The following is a 17,644-nucleotide window of genomic DNA, read 5'->3' on the forward strand; positions in this document are numbered from 1 at the left end:
CCAGCATCTGCAGTCATTGTTTTTACCTCATGCAAAACCTTACATACTCAGGGCAACCAAAAGTATTTTACAAGCAACATAAACAATGAATTACTGATAATCACTTCTTTTATTAAACACAGCAAGGTCCCAAAAAGAGCAAATCACAGAATGACCTGATAATCAGTTTCCTGTGGTTAGCATGAGAGAGGAAAGTGCAACAAAATTGAGTCAGTAAAAGGATACATTGGAGACGCCAGAGAAGAAACAAGTAGATTTAAAAAATTGCAACTTTTTTGTGTCTACTCTTGCTAATCTTTTATCAGTGGCACCTCATGTTTTTTGGCTTGAAAATGTTTCTCTGAGGGAGGACATTTGAGCTTTTGATTGCAGCCTGACTGTGTTTACTTTATGGGAGTGCCTTTAACTGCACTTTTAAAGCATTAAAAGCAATTTAGGTTTGTCTTCTGCTATATGTGGCTATTGGTCACAATGGAGAGTGCGGACTGACTGTAGGTAGCTACAGTTGAGTTGCTGTCTGGCTCTTGATCATTCCTGTTTTGACACCTATTAAATTGCAGATTGTTACAGGAAGTGATATATGAATGCACAGCTTATCATTTGCTTTTGCTGTTGCTGAAGTTTGTTACAAATAATTCTGTATTTTCAAGTTCACCAATTGTCTGTCCTAGGTTTCAATGTATCTTATTTCTTTCCCTTTTTGAACTGAAGCGTAATTTCAGTGTGATACTGTCCTAGGTTTCACTACTGATTAAAAAATCCTTATACTTTGCCTAACTCTCCAACAGTTACTTACATGAAGGTTACAAAAGTCATTCAAAAAACTTAAAATATCACTGGACAAAACAAGAATATCATTGCAAGTGAAGAGTTTTTAAAAAAATACCAAAGTGTCATAAACTAAGAGGTAAAGGCTGTAACTTTTTAAAAATGTCTACTAATGGCTTTCATACAACTACATGTAGGTATTATGCAAGTGACTCATTTGTTATATCTTTCTTTCTCTAACCTCCCTAAAGCATGATTGCGATTAGCATCTGGCAGTTTTCGGAAATTAGCTCAGTAGTCATAAAGATGAGTCACTACAAGTCTAAATGTAATTTTGTTATGTCAATTTATGGACTGAAAAGGAACTCAATAATAATAACTTTGTGGGCAGAGGCCTGTGTGCCTGTTGAACTAGTCAGTGTTTATTTACAGATACACACTAAGCCTATGTCAAAATTGAAATGAAGTTTCTGAGCTCAGCCTGCAACTGGACATTTAAATTTGTTTGTCTTAGTTTTTCTGCTTTACCTAAACCACCTTAGAAAATGTAGGTAATACATTTAATATATTGTGGAATTATGAGGAGCAAATGTGCTCCCCCTGGTGATAGCTATCATTAACCATTCAGCCAAATCTTAAACAGCTTTTGGCCTTGATGCTGGGTGAAATTAGTATGGCCTCAATAGGCGAGCTCATTGGTGTTCTGCTTGGTGTCACTGTCTGATTTGTACAAAAGGACAGATAGCATGACTGAGGGCTGTTTACCATTTGCTTGGTGTTGGCTTTGTCATCAAATATTCTTTATGCCTGAATGTCAATTTTGTTGAGTTTTTCTGGAAGGTTTTTGTTTGCCACGAGGTCTTGCAAGATTTCTTGCTGTAATTGCCAGACTCATTTCATTATCTACTTACCCCACCTCTGTCATCCAATCCAGCCCAATCTTACACTTGCCGTCCCCAAAGGAACTCATTGGATATCCATTAAAGAACTGCCACCCCTGATGCCCACACCATCTTTTGGATGGCCACTACATACCTAGATAAGCATTGGCAGTTCAGCAATGCCCCTCACCAGCAACATAATGGGTTAGCAGCCTCACAGCGGATAGTTGGCATGGCTGATACTCTGTCAAAGGTACAACCCCATTTTCTCACCCCAGTCTCTGTTTAACCATCAGGTTACATAGTTTGCCTCTCCTAAACACCCTTTATAGGTCATTGTGACCATTCATTTACTTTACAATCCATGTTGATCTGCTGGAATTGGGTGCCAATCAGGTTCATTCTGTAGCGACTGCTGCAGCTGAGTAGTGTCAATACACAAGAAGAGCTCTGACCTTCTCAGCACCCTCATCTTCCTCATTGGAAGATGGCTCCCATTTCCACAGTTCCTCAGCATCTCGAGCCGAACACAGCACACCAGGATGATGCAGCACACTGTCTAGGCTATAATTGAGTTCTATAGAGTCCATCGTAATACATACATGACAGATGATAAAGCGATCGTCTCTGCCTTGTGCAACATCATTGCAAGTTTCACAAATTGTGTGTCACTTTTAGTCAGCATTCCCTCTTTGTAAGTCATTGCAGCTAACCTCTCTATCATTAAGATGTCAATGTTTAATTTGCAGACACCAAAGTTATGGAGTTAAAAGGCTTTTTTTATTGAAAAAGATTTTTTGATTATTTACAAAATTATAAAATTATAACAAAATTAGTATAACCATCTTACAGTATAGCAACAATAACAATAAGCTATTACTCTACTTTACAAAACAAATAAAAAAAAACAAAAAAAACTACTCATACTACAATTCAATAAATAAACAAAATAAGTTAATTATTTTAGGATGAATTAAATTAAATTATACCACTCAGTGCAACTCCACCAAAGTTCCCCATCATCAGGAGTATTAGGCATCAGTTGGCATACCTGTATTTATTCAGGATTCTTCTTCTCGGGGTCCCCAGCCCGCCAGACCCAGTCTTCATGGCTAATACAAAGGCCCTAATCAATATGGCCGACAAGTCTGCATCTATATAGTTCAAAAAGGGCCACCACGTCTTATGAAAAAGTTCAGTTTTCTAGTATACCATACTTGTAAGGAGGTCTAAGGGGACATGTTCCATAACTAACCTGCGTCATTCCACTAGACCTGGGGGATTTTCCAAGATCCAGCTCATCAGAGTGTTCTTCCTTGCACAATATGTAAGGATATTAAACAGTTTGTTTCCATGCTCATCTAAAGATGGCAGATTCAGCAGGCCCAAGAGGAGGGATACCGGATCTACCTTGATTTCGGTTCCCAAGATCCCCTCCAAAACATTTGCTGTAGCGCCCCAATACCTGCGAAGCTTGTGGCATGACCACAAGCAATGGGTGAGAGTACCAATGTCTATTTTGCATTTGGGGCACATTGGGGGCATTCATTTTTTAAATTTCGCAAGCCGCTTTGAGGACAAATAGACCCTGTGGAGAATCTTCAGTTGCAGAGCCTACATTCTATTACAGGTCAAACTTTTCTCACATTCTCCCAAATGTCCTCCCATACCTCTGACAAGATCTCCACTCCCAATTCTTGAGTACAGATCCCACAGAGCCGTCCAACATCCTTCAAGACACCCCCCTCCCAGTAAATGGTAGAGGGTGCTAATCAAGAATATACTTGTAGACCAAAGTACTCTCCTTTCCACATCAGACTTACAGTAATTAACCAATAGTGTAGTCTTTTTCTGTATAAAGTCCCTAATCTGAAAATAATGACAGAGGTCCCTATTGGACAATTCATCTTTATGGCTCAGCTGATCGAAAGACATCATGACCTCCCCCTCAAATAAGTCTCACAAACAGGAGACTCCTCCAGACTCCCATAAACTAAAACCAGAATCCATCGATTCTAACCAAAATCCTGGCATTCCTACAATGGGAGTAAGAAGGGAAGTTTTATATAAATTACCTTTGCTTTGTCACATCATTCTCCACGCTTTAACCGTGTTAATGTCAATCAGGTTTCTACAATGCTCCATGATCTTGTCCTCATCTTGTCCATAAACAGTAAATTAATAAGGGCTTATTTACCTGGGAGGCCTCAACGTCCAACCATATTGACCACTGATCCTGACAAGCCCAATTAATCATTCACGTATGATAATAGGGAACTTACTTGATATCTCTTGAAATCTGGGAAGCGTTCCATCTCCATCACCACCCCCCCCCCCCCCAATCCCCACCCGCATCCCGCCACCACCTTCCCCCACCCCCTCACTCCATCCACTGTGGAAGCTGCAGTTTAGCAAGCTTAATAAGAGGTCACCTGTGGCACCAGATGAAAGAACCAAGTCAACTGTTAAGTCTCCACAACCCTTGCCTAGGTAACATCAGAGGGAGCATTCGCATGGGATACAATAAACGAGGAAGAACATTCATTTTAACCAGAGCTATTCTACCCAACCAAGATATCGGTAGAACCTCCCAACACTGAAGGTTCTGTCTTATCTTCTCAAGCAAATGCACAAAATTAGCTTTATATTGATCAAAGGCAGGAGTAATAAAAATACCTAAATATAGAAAACCTCCCTGTGACCACCTGAAAGGCAAGCGGATTCCACCTTTAAGGTTCAGTACTCCCTCAAGACCCCCACTGGCATGGCCTCTGATTTTGTACTTTGAGAAAGAGACAAATAAATTAATATTTCGTATTAAACGGGGCATAGATATTGTCAGGTTAGATAGAAAAAGAAGAACATCATCTGCGTAAAGGGTGATTTTATGCCCCTCATCCCCCGATTCCACCTCCGGGACAACTCTATTGGGGTCCCTCTAGATAGCCTCCACCAACTGCTCAATCACTAATGTGAACAGCAACGGTGAAAGGGGGCACCCTTGTCGGCTGCCTCTACCAATGCTAAAATTGTCAGACCTTATGTTATTAGTAAGGACCGTTTCCATAGGATCACTATATAACACTGCCACCCATCTGGTAAAGACCCTCCCCCAAGACCAAACTGTTCCAGGACATTAAAAAAGTACAGCCATTCCACCTACTTTCTCCGCATCCAGGGAGCCCACCAAGCCCGGAATCGATCTCGGTTGGCACAGCTGGACCATGTTCAGCATTCTACTAATGTTGTTAAAGGATCCACGACCCCCAATAAAACCTGTCTGGTCCTCCTTTATGATAGAGGGCAATACCTTCTCCAATCTCAGAGCTTGCGTTTTGGACAGAATATTAAAATCCACATTTAGCAGCATGATGGGCCTGTAAGAAGCACAGCCCTCTGAGGTTTTCCCTCTCTTGATAATAAGGGAGATTTTAGCTTCTCTCAGAGAGAACGGGAGGCAGTCCTGACTGTATGAATAACTATACATGTCCAATATTGGCCCGGCCAATATATTTATAAACTCCTTATAAAGCTCACTCGGAAATCCATCTGGGCCGGGTGCTTTACTATTCTGGAGCTGCCTTGCCATCTCCTGTATCTCTTGGATTGTCAGAGGGGCGTTCGACAGGGACGCCTGCTCCGAAGTTACACCTGGAAGGTCCAGGTTCTTAAAAAAGGAGTCCATCTTCACCCTGTCCTCACAGACCTCTCATCGATACAACTCAGCATAAAATTTCCTAAACGCCGCCTTAATCTTTTTGAATCACAAGTGAGATTCATACCCTCTCTAATGGATGTGATAGATTGGGTGGCACACTCTTCTTCCTGGCCAGGCATCTACCCAGCTTATCACCGTACTCGAAAAGCCTTTGGTTTTGTGAAGGAAATTTCTCTCTTTGTTGTCTGGGTGAGCGTGGAGTTCAGAGCAGCCCGGTGAGCTGTACTCTGCTGTAGCTTGCAAAGTATGCTGTCTCGGCTGCAGGCATACACCTCTGCTCTCCCCTCTGCCGCTTCCAGGTCGCTGAGTAAGAAATAATTATACCTCTTGCATAGGTCTTGGCAGTCTCCCAGAGCATCAATGAGTTACTGGCCGTACGCGAATTAATCCCCCAGAAAATTTTTAACTCCCATGAAAAGTACTCAATAAACTTGCTGTTCTTCAGGCAAAGAGGATCCATGCACCAATGCCACAAGCCTGTCCCAATACCTCTGCCCTTAACCTCCAAATAACTGCCGCATGGTCAGAAATGGCTGTGTTCTCAATTCTATAGGACAGTACTGAATCCAAAAAGGCCAGTGGATTAAAAACATATCAATCCTTGCGTGGCACTTGTGTGGGTTAGGGAAAAAGGTGAAGTCCGTACCCTCAGGGTGAAGGCATCTCCACACATCCACCAGCCCCAACTCCCCACACAAGTCCACCAGTTGTTTGAATTGCGGAGATGTGCCTGGGAGACCCCTGGGTATCCTGTCCACCTTGAGGTCCACAAGACGATTGAAGTCTCCCCTATAATTGTGTGGTGCATTCCAAGGGCCATCAACCTGGAAAGTGCATCCATTAAAAACTTAAGGGGTTGTGCTGGGAGGCAATAAACATTCAAAATCCCTTATTCCTCCCCATGTATTAGAGCTTCGGTTTAATAGCTGAAATGGGAGATTCTTCTGAATTAGTATAGTTATTCCCCTGCTTTTAGAATTAAAAGGCGAGAAGCACACCCGGCCGAACCCTCCCTTTTGTGACTTTAAATGCTCCTTAACGTCTTGATCTGTTTCTTGCAACAGAGCGACATCAATCTTCTCTTTTCTAAGATTTGAAAGTATTTTCTTTCTCTTAATCAGTGGGTGACTCCCCTTAATATTCCAGGTACACCATTTAAACGAGCAACTAGCCATAGCCACCTGAAACAGCCCCACGCACCCCGAGAGGAAGAACCCTACTCATGACATGACAAGTGTAAACAATAAAAGATTCATAAAATCTAGAAAATACAATGACAAAAACTACCAAAGCAGAACTTCTAAAAACTACTCTGACAGTAAACCAATACAAAAAAACAGATAATAGGAGACTTTCCCCCTTGCCCACAGGGGGCAGTCACACAATCCACGAATACCTCCATGGCTCTTTCTAGCTGAAGCCATGCCCCAAATCCAGGCAAAACAAAAGTAAAGAATACATGTATCTTATAAACAAGGAAATTAAAGGTGGGCATTGAACCCATCCCATCCATATATCGACCCCAGTTATTACTGACTTAAAAAAAGCCTCACCCCAAACCAAAGAAAAAGGAATAAGGTAATAATAAAAAATGGAAGGGAAAAAAGAAAAAAAACCCATTTATTAAAGCAGCAAAACCAGGTAAACAAAGTAAACAACAGAGAAAACAAAGGAAACACTGTTGTCCATATTATTGAATCAGCCAGTCTATTTTAAAGTCTCCAGGTAGTCCTTTGCCTATTGTGATGAGTCAAAAATATGCACGGACATTCCATGGCTGAAACACAACACTATTGGGTATCTGAGTTGAAAAATGTGGTGCTGGAAAAACACAGCAGGCTAAGCAGCATCCGAGGAGCAGGAGAATTGACATCCTCGGATGCTGCCTGGCCTGCTGTGTTTTTCCAGCACCACATTTTTCAACTCTGGTCTCCAGCATCTGCAGTCCTTACTTTCTCCCATTATTGGATACCTTAGAGAGTACTGAATATTCAAGTCTCTCAGCCTTTTCTTTACTTCAAAGGTCTTCCTCTTGTGGATCACACCCTCAGAAAAGTCCTGAAAGAACATAATTTTCGATCCCTTGCAGATCAGGGCTTGTGATTCCTTCCCTATTGTTCTGGAAGCTTCCAATACCATTTGCTTGTCTCTGTAATACTGAAATCCAACTAGAACCGGGTGGGGGCGCTGGTCCGATCTGGGCCTGCGCAACGCGACCCGGTGAGCCTGCTCAATTCGCACCCGGCCCACCTCTGCTTCCAGTCCCAAGAACTGCCGAAGACATTGCTCAAAGAAGGTGACTGGTTGATCCCCTTCCTCTCATTCCAGCCGCCCAATAACACAGATATTTTTCCTCTGACCTTGATTTTTGAGATCGTTGACCTGTTGTACTAAGGCCTGCACCTATTTTTCCAGGGCTTAGATCTGACCCACCGAGGATTCTCCGATGCCACGGTCCACTGCTCGACCTCCTCCATGAGCTGCCCGAGATGCTGGATCACCTGCTCATGCTTTTACAGCACAGTCGAGATCAGTTCCAGCCTAGTCTGGGTCTCCTCCATCACTGATTCGATCTTCTCTTGGAGTTTAACAAACTCCGAAACCAGGCTCTGCTGTGCAGGTAAGTTCAAAGGAGCTTCAGCAGAGGTCAGCACTGCAGCCGTGGGCGTATCCGTTATTGCAGGAGGATGCCCTGCTTGTTGCAATCCACGCTGCTCCTTTCCTTTGGTCATCTTCCCTGATTGCTAAAAATAATGTACAAAGATTCAGGGGACTTAAAACTGCCAATTTTTACAAAAATGGCTAGTAAAGGGAGGGTAAAAACACCACTTTGCCTGGGTTGTGGTGCAGAGCTCAGCAAGGCAGACCCATCAGAACGCCACCATCTTGAATCCCCCAACTTAAAGGTCTTTGATCAGCAGTTGAACTCTAAGCAGATTCACTTTGCATGCATTGAACAATTTAAATAGTTGTAAATTAGATATAGGTGTCATTTGCAAGCAGATGCTTCATGTATTGTCTTTTCAATGACCTAGCATCCAACATACCTGGATTCTGCATTTTCATAACATCAAACTAACACATACTCTGCCCATATGGGTGTTGTCCATGTAATTTTCCAAATGCAGATAGCATCTAGTGAACGGCAAGTGATAGCAGTAAATGCAGCTTGCACTGGAGGCTCTTAGCACTGCACCTGCTTACCAGTGATTCCATGTCCCCTTTGTCTCCACATTGAACATTGTGTCTGGTATCTCTGGCCTTCAGTCCCAATATTACACCTTAATGATGCCCAGTGTGGACCTCTACACCTCTTCATGAAGGCCATGGTGCCGAGCGCTGCCAATAACCACTCTCTACTCACTCCCTTGGTCTGCCATGCCCTCTGATGCAGTTCTGCATACTCCCTTTATACCTCAAGGACCCTGCTCCATCACAATCCTCTTCTCCAATGCAACACATACCTCTGAGTTCCATCAACCATCCTCAACCATCAATGCACAGAGCCCCAAGACTGTGTTTGTGTTAGACCTCTGACTCACTTCAGTGAGCAGCACACAGACATAACTGTTCAGATTCCAGACTGTTGTTCTGCAGCTCCCTGCCTGGTGGTACATGATTCCTCTTGTGAAGGTCCTACAGGACTGACCATTGCCCACTCCCCGGATATTAGTTGGATGTATCCCCTGACCATGACCAGCCTAAGCATGGCCAAACCCTGGAATGTGTGCGGATTGTGCCCATGACTGACAGCACTACCATCCCTGACTGATAGTGGCCCCTCCTTGACTAGACTGAAGAATATCCTGCACCCACTTTGTGACATTTCAGTCTGGTTGAATAATTACTAACTGTACATACGATTCCACAGAGATAGTAGATAGTACAATTGCATGAGTGTATAAGATGCTAAATGGGATTGACAAAGTAAGCTTGGAGAGGATATTATACACTTGTTGGGCAATCTAGAGTGACAGGTCAAAGTTTTAAGATGAAGGGTAGCAGAAGTCAAAGTCTTAGGGTTTAAAGCACAAATGAGGAGAAAGTCATAGAGTCATAGAGTCATAGAGATGTACAGCATGGAAACACACCCTTTGGTCCAACCCATCAATGCCGACCAGATATCCCAATCCAATCTAGTCCCACCTGCCAGCACCCAGCCCATATCCCTCCAAACTCTTCCTATTCATATACCCATCCAAATGCCTCTTAAATGTTGCAATTGTACTCGCGTCCACCACATCCTCTGGCAGCTCATTCCATACACGTACCACTCTCTGCATGAAAACGTTGCCCCTTAGGTCTCTTTTTTATATTTTTCCCCTCTCACCCTAAACCTATGCCCTCTAGTTCTGGACTCCCCAACCCCAGGGAAAAGACTTTGCCTTTTTATCCTATCCATGCCCCTCATAATTTTGTAAACCTCTATAAGGTCACCCCTCAGCCTCCGACGCTCCAGGGAAAACAGCCCCAGCCTGTTCAGCCTCTCTCTGTAGCTCAGATCCTCCAACTCTGGAAACATCCTTGTAATTCTCTTCTGAACCCTTTCAGGTTTCACAACATCTTTCCGATAGAAAGGAGACCAGAACTGCACGCAATATTCCAACAGTGGCCTAACCAATGTCCTGTACAGCCGCAACATGACCCCCTAACTCCTGTACTCAATACTCTGAACAATAAAGGAAAGCCTGAGTTGAATTACCTAGTCCTGCTTTTAGTTCTTATGGTCATATGAGTTATAACCTTGCAAAATTTGCTTTATTTTGGAAAGGTCCCTGTGGATTGGAAAATCACAAATGTATTGCTAATATTCAACAAGGAGGAAGATAGAAAATAGGAAATGATAGGCCCGTTAACCTAACCTCTGTCATAAGGTACATGCTAGAATCCATTATTAAGGCAGTAAAAGCAGGACATTCAGATAATTGTACTACAATTACACAGAGCTGAAAATGCGTTGCTGGAAAAGCGCAGCAGGTCAGGCAGCATCCAAGGAACAGGAGAATCGCTGGAGATCAGAGCTGAAAATGTGTTGCTGGAAAAGCGCAGCAGGTCAGGCAGCACTGGAGATCAGAGCTGAAAATATGTTGCTGGAAAAGCGCAGTAGCTGGAGATCAGAGCTGATTTTCCTGTTCCTTGGATGCTGCCTGACCTGATTTGCTTTTCCAGCAACACATTTTCAGCTCTGATCTCCAGCATCTGCAGTCCTCACTTTCTCCTCCTACAATTACACAGAGTCAACATGGTTTTGTGAAATGAAAATTTATGTTTGACTAATTTATTTAAATTCTTTGAGGAAGTAACACGCAAGATTGATAAAGGGGAACTTGTAGATATGACTTAGCATTTGTAGAAGGCATTTGATTAAGGTTGTACACAACATAAGAGCTCATGTGATAATATGTTAGTGTGGTATCATGACAGGACAGAATACCAAATTATTCATGGCCATTTTGAATTTTTGGGCAAGAAGCGTTTAAAGTTGCAAGTCAAGCCTGACTGGTGACATAACTCCTACAAATGGAATTTACTGGCTACAGAAAGATTCCCTATCTGAAACTCTGGAATTCTGTATGCTTTAGGGTGTCAAGGAAGCTTCAAGCAGATACTTTAACAAGGCAGCATTGCAAGGCAATCTAATCACCTTCTCTCAACAGGAAAACATCTCCTGTGAATTATATTTAACATTGTGGACAGCAGTCAAAAGAAATGTTTGTGTTTTACTCCTCCAGGAATATAGAAAAAAAAGATTAAAACCAACTGCAAATCTGGCGTGTTATTGGGCTCGTGTGCTGTGAAGGTCACAGCTTGAGGACAATCATTACATATCCCTGTGCTTCAGGCAAAAAGGATACTATCTCACTCTGTGTGCTGGAGGCTAGTCAACAAGGGAAGAAAATAGGACAAAAAAATTTCAGCAAATCTGCAAAGCCAAGTATCTAAAAATGGATTGCTCAAGTACAGATGTCAATGATATCAGCGTCATCCAACATAACAGCTGCAACATTCCATTAGCTGTCATAATGAACAACTTAAAGGATATATGGATCAGGCTCTAATTGTTTTTGGACTTTATTCTCATTTTCAGTTTGCATGTATGTGCGCTGTGTTATGACTTCTTTTCATGTTTAGTAACTAATAAACTTACTCTTTCTTTGAGACAAGAAAGCCTGGTTAAATTGGCTTCATTTTGAAACATAAATTCATTTGGTCTGAGAGACAGATTCACAAGGGAAAGGGGAAAGGATGCTTTAGTTAACATTGTTGTGATCAACTAAGGGTGTATGTGAATAAAGAAGGGGAATCAGTTGGACTTACCTTGATTTAGGTATCTGGAAATAAGCCTCTTTCCTCATATAGGAGAAAGTGAGGACTGCAGATGCTGGAGATCAGAGCTAGAATTCCTGAAGAAAGGCTTATGCCCGAAACGTCGATTCTCCTTCTCCTTTGATGCTGTCTGACCTGCTGCGCTTTTCCAGCAATACATTTTTAAGCTCTTTTCTCATATACTCAAATTATACTTCTCCCCTTAGTGATGGTGGCCTTTTACTGTTTTCATTATTTTTAAAAAACTGCTTGTTTACCCCATTACTAGCTGTAAAACGCTTTTTCTGAGACCAACAGCATTTTGATGGTTTCTCTAGAGGATGTATTTTTCAAAGATGTTTCCCCTCACAGCGGCTGTTCAGTTCTATTTTAACTCTTCTTGCTACTGGCTGATCTTAAAGCTAATCATTTTCTGAAATAAGTTTCTTTTATTGAAATTTTATCTTTTTCAGACAACCTCAAGTTTGTTTCTTGGTCTCTCATGCTGCTATGATTTTCTGGGCAGTGAATTCCACCACTACCCCCATCATTTATCATGTGGTTTGATGCCACAGCATTTTATGCTCTTTAGACTGGTTGAGGAAAAGGTAACACTAAGGACTATAGTCAGGCTTAAACTTCAAAGTAACACTATTTATGATACATACTAAATGCTGTGATGCATCTAACCATAAATACACCAGCCTCAGCTTACAATTACATTGGGTAATGATTAATTTATCTTTGTGCATTCACGTCCATGTGTTATGTCTTCCAGGAGGTTTCGCTGTAGTGTACCTTCCAAAGTGTTCCTTCTAGCCTCTTCTAACTCCCCCACATTGTGGTATTTAAGAACATATGTCATAATCATGATATAATCGTAAGGTTGCTCCAGGGTCCTGAAGCCTTTAAACAATAAGAACCAAAGTTTCACTTCAGGCTTCATTACAGTTATATACAAATGTCTGCATAGCAATGTTATTGAAGATTGTACATTCAACTCTATCATTTCAGCTTAAAGCTGATTGCTGGATGAGGATTTGTGCTCACAAGGACTGAGTAACAATCCCATTCTAGTTGTTATCAAAGTAACAGCTGCCCTTAGTTTTTATGTTAAAGACAAAAAAACCTGCAAATGCTGGATTCCAAGGTAGACAAGCAGGAGGCTGGAAGAACAGAGCAAGCCAGACAGCTTCAGGAGGTGGAAGGGTTACATCTGAAATGTTGACTTCTCCTGATGCTGTCTAGCTTGCTGTGTTCTTCCAGCCTCCTGCTTGTCTACCTTAGCTTTTATGTTAGCAGCTCATTTTCAGGGAGCAAGTGGGGACTTCTGTGACATCTCCCCACTAATATGTGGATCTGGGATGTTAATGATGACAATTACACCTGAACCGTCTTTTTGTTATCTTCAATCTTCATGAAGGGAGTCAAACAGCTAGGGTATTAGGATTTTCCACTATTGCGGACTTGTCTTAGGTGCAGGATGCTAATGGTTACACCAATCTTGCTTTGAGATTGCCCATCACCAACTTTGTGAACATGAAAGGATCCCACTTCATTAATGTTCAACTAATTTGTTGATTACATTTTGGATGTCTGCACCAGACATCCTGGGAACTAGCACGACTCCAGTCTGCACTGGAGCACTCATAGGTGCTTGCCTCTTTTGTAATTCCTTTCCCCATACAGGCATGGCTTCTGGGAGACAAGAGGTCCCTTCTCCAAACCTGACTTATTGTGCTGCAAGAAATCCACAGACCAGTGCTGTATATAGGTATATCATTTATCACACTTCTAGCAGAGCTATAATGGAACAGACCAGAAGCCTCCTAAACATAAGGTTTCAATGCTTGGATCACTCTGGTGAGTCTTTACAGTATAGCCCAGACAGGTTGTCCCACAAGGTTGTGGTAAGCTGTGACCTTCACAACTTGAACCAACAAAGTTGCAGAAGATATGCTAGATGAAATGAGAGAATGTCAGCAATTCTCTGAGGATGAAGATGAGGCTGAGGATCAAGAGATTGACCAGGAGAACATTCCTTGGGAGGAGGCCAGATCAATTTTTCTGAGAGCTTCAGAGGCCAGAGACAAGCTCATAACCACTGCTTTCAGGGTGACTAATCTTGGTTCAGACTTTGATTGCACATCTAAATTGCTCATCTGGCAAGCAGCCACTGGTTAGTACAAAGGGCATACCTAATTTATTGATTTCCTGTTTATCACTTTTTACAATGCAGATTAAGTGTTCCAGTACCCATGTTAAAAAGTCATGGTATCTTCAGTTGAATGAATGTTAAAGTAGCTATGCATAGTCTGTCCTGTAACAGTGTTAGGGAAAAAGCAGCATGTGACAGTACATATTACATGGCACTGATGTTATAAAGTGATGGAAGCATCCACGAAGATATGGCTTTTGAGTTATGTGTGATCCAGGCTCTCAAATGCTATCAGATAAAGTAATTAGGATGATAAACTCATCAGCACAGGTAGAGAAATGACCAGCTTTAATGCATTTAATGGAAAATTGGATCAGTACATGGGGAAGTGAGGAACCAATGGACATGCTGATGAGTGTGATAAAGAGAAGTGGGAAGAAGCATAAAACATTGAGCTGAATAGCCAGTTTCTGTGTAGTCATTCCATATAATTCTATGTAATAGTACACAATATTTGTTCTCAAAGACTTAATTTTAAGTATCTTTCTTGCATGCCTGATTGACTTACATTTCGGTGCAATCAAAGCAGGAAATATTCTCAATCAGTTGACAGACAGATCTAGTTGATAAAGTCACAGTTAACCTCCACCGGATTTGCAATTATCTTGGCCCTGTACTAAGATACAGTGAATTCAAAGTCTCTTCAGTCAGATACACTGACTATGCATGCCACCCACTGTCTGTTTAAAGCAGGTGCAAATTTATAATTTATAACTTCTGCAGTTTCAACTCCTTCGCTGTTTTCCGATCTTTGGTTTGTCACCTCCACAGTTGAGTTTGTCACTTATTGTTATTGGCTCTGATATACCTACTTAACATCACACACCTGATGAAGGAGCAGTGGTCCGAAAGCTAGTGCTTCCAAATAAACTTGTTGGACTATAACCTGGTGTTGTGTGATTTTTAATGTTCTATTTATCATTATTCTGGGAGCACCAACACTGCAAGGTGGCAGTGATTCAAAAAAGAAGTCCATTTCCACTTTCTCAGGAGAACCTGGGCCCAGCAATAAATGGTAGCTTTGCCACTTGCTCACATCCCAAATGTAAATTTTTAAACAATGGGTGAAATTTTGAACAGCTCAAGGTAATGGCAACATCTAATTAAATTGAAAACAACAAATGCTGGAGGTCATAGCGGGTCAGACAGCATCCACAATGAGAGAACAAGCTAAGATTTCGAGTCTAGATGACTCTTCATCAGAGGTAGAGTGTGGGGGGTGGTCGTGTTGTGGGTGTGTGAGGTGTCGAGTGAAGGGGAGAAAACATGTCATAGTTCAGATGAAGTGATCAGAATGTGAGAATGGCAGAACAAAGGTGTGTCTAGCTGCCAGCCTGAAAGGAAAGATAGTCCACTGGGGTGTGGGGAGGGGAGAGATGAGATGGTGACAGAGAATGTAACAAGTAAAGCGTAAAAAAAATGAAATGGGAGTTGGTTCCCAATTTGAAGGTGTTGAACTCAGTATTGAATCCAGAAAGCTGTAGAGTGCCTAGTCTAAAGATGAGATGTTTTTCCTCCGGTTTGCACTGTGATTCACTGGAGCATGCCAAAGACAGATGAGTGGGTATACGAGCAGGACACTGTGTTAAAATGTTCAGCTACAGGAAAGTCAGGGCAATGCTCACCCATTTCTCCTACTCTTAGCTCTTATTATTACTTATTCAGCTTTTCTTCCTTCCTGGCCTGCTATCCATAGTCTTCTTGGTTACCTACACCTTTCATAGCTCTCTTTCTCTGGGCCCCATCTCCACCTCTCCACTTCACCAATACCCCTGCCAACTTCAGCTTCAGCATAAATACCACTTTTTGCCAGCTACTAACAGTTCTGATGAAGAATCACCTGTCACAAAACATTAACTGTGCTTTCTTCCCGAAATGGTTCTGCAGTGCGGGATCAAATGGTTTCAATGTTGCCCAGCATTCTACAGAATACTCTACCTGAGGCACAATTTAGAGCTGAGTGAAAGATGACAAAGGAAGGAATCAGATACTTCAATCCTTGCAAAGGATGTTGGCACTGTTTGATTTTATATTTACATTTTTCCTGGTAAGATCTTCAGGAAATCAATCATTCTTTTGGCACCTTTCGAGGGCAAGCATGTCTAGCAATACTTCCTGTGTCCTACTTTCTGAATGTACCCTCGGCTGGATTTTATGTTCTCCACTGGCATGTTTGCAGCTGGGCAATGAGAACAGAAAGAACAATGGGTGCCATGGCATGTTTCTGTTCCCTCACCTCTGCTATCACTGCAATTACACATAGCTGTCTTGAACCAACTGTGGGTCTTAATAGGCCAGTTAGGACCCCATCCCATCAAAATCCACACGATGTGGGACATTCAACAACTTTACTAACTCAGGCTGGTGTCAGAAGGCACAGTTGGCACCTCCTTTGCAGAAACACTGGGGTCATTGGTGCTACTTCCCTGAGGTCATCTCTCCCTTTACCCTATATCCCCCATCCTCTCAAACCTGGATTAGATCCAGAGTTACCTCTGTCCAGGCTTCCCATTGTTTGGGTCTGGCTGCCGGTCCAGCAGTGACCATCTCTTCTGGTGGCAGGACTGGAACTACAGATATACCAGCTATCTGATTGGTCAACAGAGCTCTGAGTTAGGTTCTCCAATCCAGAGAGCAAAGGAAGTTCTGCCTTTCAAACATAGAGGGCTGTGCAGCAGCTGTCAGGAGTGAGGTGGGGACACACCAACGGGACACACCACCTCTTTCAGTTTTGCCATATTGGCTAGGACCACAGTGTCCCATTAAACTTAACTCTCTATTTGCAACCTCTGAATACGTCTTCCTATCCCATTGTATGATTGTGGTGGACTCTTGGTGAATCCTACAGGGTGATGTGGTCCAAGCCCTCCTAGCTAAAAAGGTGAATGTGAACCCAGCATTATTTTGCCAGTTACTTTGCAGCAATTTAACATTGGGAGCAGCATTAACTCCTTTAAGGGGAGGCCTCAGCCCCTTCCTTGTGAAAATCCTACCTTTTAAAGCTCCTGGCCAATTTGATCACCCATAGCTCCATTGGCCCAGAGTGCCAGGAAGGAGTGGTGCCAGAGGCAGTCCTACCACATTGAGGAGCCCAGGTAAGGGTTCAGGGATCTTAATGAGTTGGAATGACAGTTAAGTTCATAGGCCTGTGGAGAATTAAAGGGGGGTAACCTTGGAAGAGGGACATCCATTGAGTTTAGGGGACCGGATAACAGTTCCATCCTCTTGTCCAACACCAGGCTACATAGCCAAAGCTGTTGGGCTTCCAATGTGGTGGCGGGTAGCTCCTCCCTGCCATTGTTAGAGCATTGATTTATGATGCCACTTAAAAGTTTCAGTAGGCCTCATGGGGGTGGACTGCCCAACTCCTCCCCCATTGATTTCAGACAGGTTTGGGGTGGATATGAATGGAAAGGTCAGCTGTTGGATTTTTTGTGCTTCTCCTGTTGCCATCGCATCAGAATGGGAGCATAAAACCTGCCCCATTGAAAGGTACAGGACAGAATGAAACTATTCAGCTTATTTGTACTTATTTTCAGCTTATTTTCTCCAGCTCTTTGGCAGAGCTCTTTCCCATTGTGCTGTGATTATTTTTTTTCTTTTAAAGAACATATTGATTTCCTTTTTTGAATTTTACAACTCGATCTGCTTCCACCACTCTTTTTCTAGTGCGTTCCAGATCACAACTCTGTATAAAAATGTGTCTCCTTTCATTCTATGCCCTATGGTTACTGAGCGGAATGGTTTCTCATT

General features: G+C 42.4%; 1 protein-coding gene and 1 long non-coding RNA gene across 3 annotated transcripts in view; one reads left to right on the forward strand and one right to left on the reverse strand.

Moving 5' to 3' along the window:
• LOC122552979 (uncharacterized) overlaps positions 1-11,418 on the forward strand; it is a 99,543-nt gene extending 88,125 nt beyond the window's left edge. Inside the window, exons 4-5 of the long non-coding RNA XR_015758491.1 lie at positions 7,783-7,987; positions 11,100-11,418. This is a non-coding gene — a long non-coding RNA (uncharacterized LOC122552979). The remainder of the gene's footprint in view (positions 1-7,782; positions 7,988-11,099) is intronic.
• prkn (parkin RBR E3 ubiquitin protein ligase) overlaps positions 1-17,644 on the reverse strand; it is a 1,164,944-nt gene that overhangs the window by 14,077 nt on the left and 1,133,223 nt on the right. The window lies entirely within an intron of this gene.

The sequence above is a fragment of the Chiloscyllium plagiosum genome, unplaced genomic scaffold (genome assembly GCF_037043375.1).
Source record: "Chiloscyllium plagiosum isolate Xiang-an unplaced genomic scaffold, Cpla_swu_hap1 HiC_scaffold_10, whole genome shotgun sequence".
NCBI lineage: Eukaryota > Metazoa > Chordata > Chondrichthyes > Orectolobiformes > Hemiscylliidae > Chiloscyllium > Chiloscyllium plagiosum.